This window comes from Miscanthus floridulus, chromosome 10 (genome assembly GCF_019320115.1).
Source record: "Miscanthus floridulus cultivar M001 chromosome 10, ASM1932011v1, whole genome shotgun sequence".
Classification (NCBI taxonomy): domain Eukaryota; kingdom Viridiplantae; phylum Streptophyta; class Magnoliopsida; order Poales; family Poaceae; genus Miscanthus; species Miscanthus floridulus.
The window spans coordinates 5,736,578-5,744,056 of NC_089589.1; the positions used below are offsets into that span (position 1 = coordinate 5,736,578).

Here is a 7,479-nt window from a genome sequence, read left to right on the forward strand (position 1 = left end):
GAAGGGAGGAGAGTCTTGAAATTTTTGAGATGGAGGGCCTGGGGCTCCGTTTTATAGATGGCCTGCGCGCGCGGTAGGTGTGGTGTGGTGGATTGGCATGACGACGTCGTACAGGGGCAGAACGGACAATTGCCGTCGATAGCCAAGCCTCGTACGGGACCGCCACCGGTTTTCACACCAAAACAAACCGGATCAAGTACAGCGTTTAAAGTAAGTTAATGAATTATATTCATCAGAATACTATTTTTTATCATAATAATACTATTATTATACGGCGTCAAAGACGGGGTGATAGATGGGGCGGTGGAGAATGACTGGTTTGCCCTTGGGCCCGCGGTTATCGGCGTGGATCCACGTAGGACACCCGTGTGCGATCGGACGGAGTGGGGAAGGGCGCCTGGATAACCCAAGGCAAAACTATTGTTTTTTTTAACTGACAGGGATAGGGTGAAGACGACGACGTGTCGAGGATTGAGGCGGAGGAGAGCATCTACCGCGCCGGCCGGCCACGTGTCGAGCGGCGCTGCCTGCCAATGTTTTTTTTTTTTTTAGAAAGCTGCCCGCCTTCTGGAAACCATGCATGGCCTGCTCTGTTTTACAGTATTTTATTTCATAATAAAAAATATATCATTTTTTTGTTTTGCATTCTTGTCTTGCTATAGGAGTATGCATGCTTTGCTTCGCTATTGTTTGTATATATGTAGTTAGTTACCCGTCATCAGGAGAAAACTCAAGAGAGGATCGGAGGACCATGTGCCTCAAACGTAACTGAGTCTAGCTAGCTACTACCTGCATCGAATGGTCCCTGACTTCCAATACGGAAGATCGAGTTGGCGAAAGTGGTTGACCTTAGAGTAGAGATTCCACAAAACTACGTGTTGTTAGTCGGTGGATTCACAAAAATACAAATTTATTATATAAACAAGTTTATATATCGTGAACAAGGAGTCAAGGACCCATCCGAGATTTTAGGCCGGGATTCATTGCTCGAGTGACAGAATAAGAATCTGTTTGGATCATATCACTGGACTAAACCGGTGGACTAATTCTTTAGTCTAGTTCAACTGGCCGGTGGACTAATTCTTTAGTCTGGCCCAACTGGCTGTTCGTTAGCTAGTCTTCGTCAGTAGTCCATGTATCTAAATAACACACGACTGAACTTCAGTAGATGCCCAGAGTTGATTCACCTAACTTTAGTTGGGCTAATAACTAGTCCAGATGATCCACCAAACAAACCCTAAAAAACAAAAAGAATATACATATTGGTCAATAGCGCCAGTAGTATTGTTATCACCATAATTTTGGATGGAATCCAGGGAAGACAGGGTTATCGGAATTTACAACCACATATTTGTTTTGGGTTCGATGCGCAATATATATAGGAAGAAAGAGAGATACGATCTCCGGCGCAAATTTCTCAGAAATTTCCTCTATGCTCACACTCGTGTTCTTACTTCTTACCTTCAAGACACAATATATGGGCAAAAAGATCTGTTCAGTAAAATGATGTGGCAACCACATGCCAGACTCTCTAGTGTAAAATCCCGCCACATTGTGGCGTCCACTTTTGCCGCCACGAGTTAGGCACCGCCACAACTCGACGTGGCGTGTTGTGGATGGGAAGCAACCAAGCCCTAGCTCATTCATGTGTTACTCGTTTTGCCAGCATTCATCATAATTTGAAGGGCGTGAAATAAAACTGAATGTGGTATTGCTTAAATCTCCTTAGCTAAACGACTAGGGTTGTTACTTCTTACTTGAAAAAAGTTAAAGCTAAAAGGTTTCACTTAGAAACAAACATATATAAATTAACTTATATATTAGTAATATACTCTCTTGGTTCTAAAATAAATCAACTTCTCACAATGTGCTTGTCTATTACATGGCCAGAAGTTGATTTATTTTTGAGGGAACAGCAGGGGAGGCCCCTACTTAAATTTTTCATTATATATTTCTGTACAAGGTACAACGCTTTCAAAGCCCAAAAGGAAAAAGGAGGAAAACAATTAAGGGCAGAAGTTGATTTATTTTTGGAGGGAGGGAGTAGTTAGAAAATGTATGGCTACTATACACACACCTGTTCCAATACTTCGGGCACGTCACTGTGGCCCGTCTTAGGGATCCACAATGTGCTAAAAAAAGAAGGGAACGTATCTGGTGCAAACCAACCACTCTGTGCAACCTTGGAAACTACGAATCAGGGTCACAAGATGCTAATTCAATGGACAGGGTTAGAGGTGGGATTATTTTGCGCTTAAGGCCCCCCATCAGACGACCACTTTTTCAATACCCCCCCTGCCCCCTCACGTCCGTTTCTGGTTGAAAAAGTGGCCGGCTGGTGGGGGGCTTAAGCGCAAAATAATCCCACCTCTAACCCTGTCCATTAGATTAGCATTCTTGTAGCCCTGATTCGTAGTTTCCAAGGTTGCACGGGGGGTTGGTTTGCACCAGATACGTTCCCAAAAAAAGAAAGCCTTAAACAATAAACGCAGCATTTTTTCTAGGCAACGGATATTACGGAGCTACACTTTAAGAAAAGATACCTAAGGCCATTCTCAGTGGATAGTTTTATGACCTTGTTTTCAAGGTAATGAAACTTGGACGAAACACTCACTTTCAATGCAAAGTTTTAGTCTATAGTTTCATAGTCATTTAATTTCATGACTCATAGATAGTTGGTAATCGTGCCAAGCAAGTTTTATCTAATTGAAACTCATTTCTTCTCTCCCTTGTTAAATACACTGTCATGTCATAAAAAATGCCTGTGGCAACCTATTTAATGCAAATGAAACTCATTTAAAACTCTTACTGAGAATGGCCTAATGTGCACCATAAGCTTATGGTTTAGCCATTATAGATAAAAAATAATTTCTCTCTCTCTCTCTTATGTTCCCTTGTGCTTTACAGTTGACACTAGAGTTGACAGTATTTTATTTTCTATTGATTCAAGTTGCAGCTATTTTGTACTCCGTCCGTTCTGTAATATAGTGCATTTTATAAAATTTAAGACAATTTGAGAAAACACTCAGATGACGCATGTACCCATGGATTATACCTAACTAAGGAGTTAATCCTCAAATTATTGTTTCCTTTTTACAAACTTTAGTAAATCTAAACATAGTCATTATATAAAATGCATTATATTTCAGTACAAATTTTAGAAGTCACAATACACTACATTTCAGGACGAAGGTAGTAGACAATAACCATTGTGCAGCTTACCACAACAAATGCCAACTGTTCATGGGCTCTAGCATAAAGTTGAGTTGAGCAACAAACCTTGGCCTTGTATACTTCTTGACAATCTCAAATGCTTCAACACTACTAGCAGGATTGGAATCTTGCCGAGAAGATATGATGTGCGTGACCGGCGCCGATAGATGGAGCTTTCCAGGGAAAAAGCGTCGCCGTCGCCGTCGCATCGGCCGTTGCCGTGCATGGACAAACTATAGCCTCGCTCTAGATAGCTGCGGCGCCTCATCATCTTCTCGGCGCACCGATATACAGTGCCACCTGTGCCTCTCGCCGTTCGCTGCGTCTGCGTGCGTGCGTGTGTGACAAGCAATAATATCGATGATGGTCACAGACCGGCAGAAGAAGCCAATTATTGTTTGGCCATTCATTGGCCACCCTTTTGCTAGGACAGAGACATCCATGCCTATCGACATATCGAGGAAGCAAGGGTATATATGAACCTATGTGCAGATCATCCGATCCACACTACTAGAGAAATGATTTGTAGGGGCGATGGGTGAGGCTTAGTAGAGGCGGCTCGGCCAGCCGCTTCTATCATACCGTCTCTACAAATTATACATTTATAAAGGCGGTTTCCCAGACCGAGGGACGGCTATGTAACATCAGCCGTCTCTACAAGTCGATTTGCATTGCATTTTTCCACAAAAAAATAATAATTAAATTTATAATTCAAATTCGACTAGAATATATATATATATATATAATTCAAATCTGACCAGAACATATACAAAATGTTTTTCACGTAGTGTAACAAACAATTAGTATTAATTTACTGAAATTACTTGCGTTACATGCATATACTGAGGCATGGTACAAGAGTAGAATGTAGAGCACTGGCGTATAATAAATTGCACAGACAAGCACAATGTCAACTTACATGACTAGGTGGAATGTGCTTTCCACTGAGGAGATCAAACATGAATAGTGAACGCCATAGGAAATGGAAAACAGCCAAACACGATTCTATTGAAAGTTTACCTCTGTTTTTTTTTTTTTACTTCCGATAAGGAGCAGCTTGCCTTCAATAAGTGCACTAGTTATAAGCACCTAAAAAATCGTGGATGCTGGGAGGGAGCACAATCAACGAGATAAGGCGGAGTAGATATTTTTTTTATGTTGGGATTAGAAGTAGAAGCAGGACAAAGCTAATCGGCTCGAAGCCAGCTCAGCCGCTGGATCGGAGACCAGAGGGCTGTATGAATTTTGGGCGACATGGACGCCCTCTCCTCGCGTGGAGCCCAACTGAAATCTAGGAAGTAATTAACTAAAAGTTGTTCCATACATATCGAATTTGTTGTACACTTGAATTAGGTGGCATGTAAAAAACAATAATCTGTAAGTGCTTGCAAGGTACTAAACCATGAAGGATGGATTTGTAGGTACAGAAATTGTAAGGCTATGGGCACATAAGTATATTATTATGAAGACACAAGATTTCTAGAGATAAGGACATGCAGCTTTGTCGATCTTTCAAAATGTGTTCCAGGCAATTGAAAGGCTGGGCACATAAATATATATTTAGGTTAGAAGTAAGACAGCAGGTGACCATATATAAGCTTGTAGCATTTTCATACCGTCTTTGCATATCTCCATGTCCTTTAGCTGCAGTATGTGGTACTTTGGCCGCCTTCGTTCCATATCATATTAGTGGAGCAGGTTTCTGCGTTTAAACCAAAAGCTTCTCCCAAGGTACTAACATATATATATTGTAAAGGCTTCTCTCTGGTTTAGCCTCAAGTGGTCAATAGATATTACCTTGGTGCATCTTTTTAGATTGTATTTTACTGCCATTTCCTTGGCTTGTTGCTTGCAAAGCACACTTCTATTGTTCTGAAGCTATATAACAAATCCATCAGTATGATGGAGGAAGCCACGACACTGTCTTGGCTATGGCAGTGGCACTATATTGCAGTTGTTTCATTCCTAGTTCATATGTATAGGCATCTATGATTCATGGTAAAGGTGATAGATTTTTTTAAAGCAAAGCATGCAGATTTAACCGTAAATATTTTCATTCCACCACTGGATAATCGTCCACTATTATCCTATATTCGAAAAGCTAGGACTTGGATTTGTTTTAGCCCCAAATAACATATGGAACTGACAGAGCAACCAACCAATTTCAGAACAGTAACAAAAATTGTACCATATAGCTAGAATATGTCCCTTCCATGTATATTGGCATGACTAATTCCATTAGGGAAAAAATAATCTCATCATGCACATATGATATATTAGACTTAAAATGTGAGTGATGCCAATCCATCAAGTTTACCTTTCAAAAACAATACATGGAAGAAGATAAAAGAGCTGTCCCATGGCTTCCAGCATATCCACAGGTAGAAGATGATCTGCAAACAAATAAATTCTTGAGTAATTTAGAGTTCAGCAGCCCGTTCGGCTGGGATGGCTGGCTGGCTGGTGCTGGCCAGCCCCTCACGCGGGGGGTACTGTTCATATGAACAGTGTTTTTCAGCCAGAACCGTGTTTTCCTCTTACATAAACCAGCCAGCAGTACTTCCTCACGAACCAGCAACGAACAAGCCGGCCCAGCCGAACAGGTGGCAGATTTGAAGAACTGTACACCTTTGCTGGAGTAGCTTGCAACTACCTCTGCAGATGAAATGCAGGTTATAAAAATGATAGTGTGTATTGACCACATCTCATATGGACATTCCATCGAGCACATGGGATGCAGAGTCATTCACATCTTACTGAAGAAAAAAAATGGGAGCCACGAATCATAGAACCGAGATCCATATATATGCAAAATTGGGGAAATTAGAACCCTACATGCCTCCTAGTGCAGCACGCGCACGCAGGGAGAAGAGGTGGGAGGGAGAGGAGGCGATGACGCACCATGCTGCAGACGTGCCGCTGCGGATGGGTGGCGGCTGAGCGCAGCTGGGTGACTAGCCATGGAGGCACCGGATCCATTCATGGGCCGGTGACGGAGAGGCGAAACCCTAGGTCGCCGCTGCCGCCACCGCGCTAGGTGCCAGCCGCCCAGGTCGACGTGCCGCTCCAGGGGAGCCCACGCCGGGGCGTCGGAGACGGGCCTGCCTGATGCGAGCTCTGCCAGGACGCATGGAGAGGTCGCCAGAGGGAAGGACGGCAGAGGCCAGGAGCAGACGAGGAATCGAGGAAGCTGGAGGAGGCAAGGATTGGAGGGGGAGTTCGACATGGAGGCTGAGCTGCGTGGGGCGGAGGGGAAGGGGCCGGCAGCACGCCGCCCACGGAGGGCGCCGCCACCTTGGGAGCGACCGAGGGAGAGAGAGAGGAGGGCATTTTTTCGGGCCTTTTAACTGTGTGCCATTATAAATGGACACATCAGGGGTTCAGTCGTCGGATCCGGGACCCTCCTCACCGGATTGAGCTCTTCCTTGGAGAATCGAGCTCCTCCATGAGGAAGAGACACTAGTAGAGAAACGATTTTTGATCCACTTCGAAATTTGGCTTTAGTCCCAGTATTTTTCGCGCCCGGGACTAGAGAAACCTTTAGTCCCGGTAGGTAGCTCCAACCGGGACTAAAGGCCCCTGCTCAACGGCTACTGCGATAGGCTTTTGCTGCAGGGGACCTTTAGTCTCGGTTGGAGCTATCAACCGGGACTAAAGGTTAATTTTTACTCCTGGTTGGTCCCTCCAACCGGGAGTAAAAGTCTACTCCCGGCTGGAGGCTCCGTCCAGGACTAGAAAGGGACCTTTAGTCCCTGTTACTGTCTCCAACTGGGACTAAATGTCCCCTCCTATATACCCCTTCTTTCTCCCCGAGCCCGAGCCACTTCGAGCTTGATGGTGGGATTTCCATGTCGCTTTTGGACAATGAGTGATGAAAAAATGAAAAGATTTACGTTAAAATGATGTGAAAACAAATTTTCAATTGAAAACAAAAGTTTTAATGATTTAAATTAAACACTACATTTTTGCATTAACGAAATAATAATTATTAATGACATTATGTTTCAATATTTATAAGAAAAAATAAAAAAAAACTTTAGTTCACACAATTTTTCTATGTGCAATAAAGCAAAAGTAAATCCATATTCTTTTAAAACAATTTTATGCCTTGTATTTAATTTACTGTGTAATTAACAAGACTTTAACATTTTATAGGAAGAAATATAAAAAAACAAATGGAGCTTGAAACGGACAGGAAGTGAAACTGCAGCCCAACTTTAGTCCTGGGTAGATCTACCACCCGGGACTAAAGGTGGGCTGCATTTT

At 43.1% G+C, this 7,479-nt stretch overlaps 1 long non-coding RNA gene across 1 annotated transcript; it reads right to left on the minus strand.

Annotated features, from left to right (window-relative positions):
- Window positions 1–4,055: 4,055 nt before the first annotated feature.
- Window positions 4,056–6,456, minus strand: LOC136484794 (uncharacterized). Its single transcript, XR_010766220.1, has 3 exons — window positions 6,115–6,456; window positions 5,531–5,606; window positions 4,056–4,497 (listed from the first exon to the last, which is right to left on the minus strand). It is a non-coding gene; the product is annotated as an uncharacterized lncRNA (long non-coding RNA).
- Window positions 6,457–7,479: the final 1,023 nt, after the last annotated feature.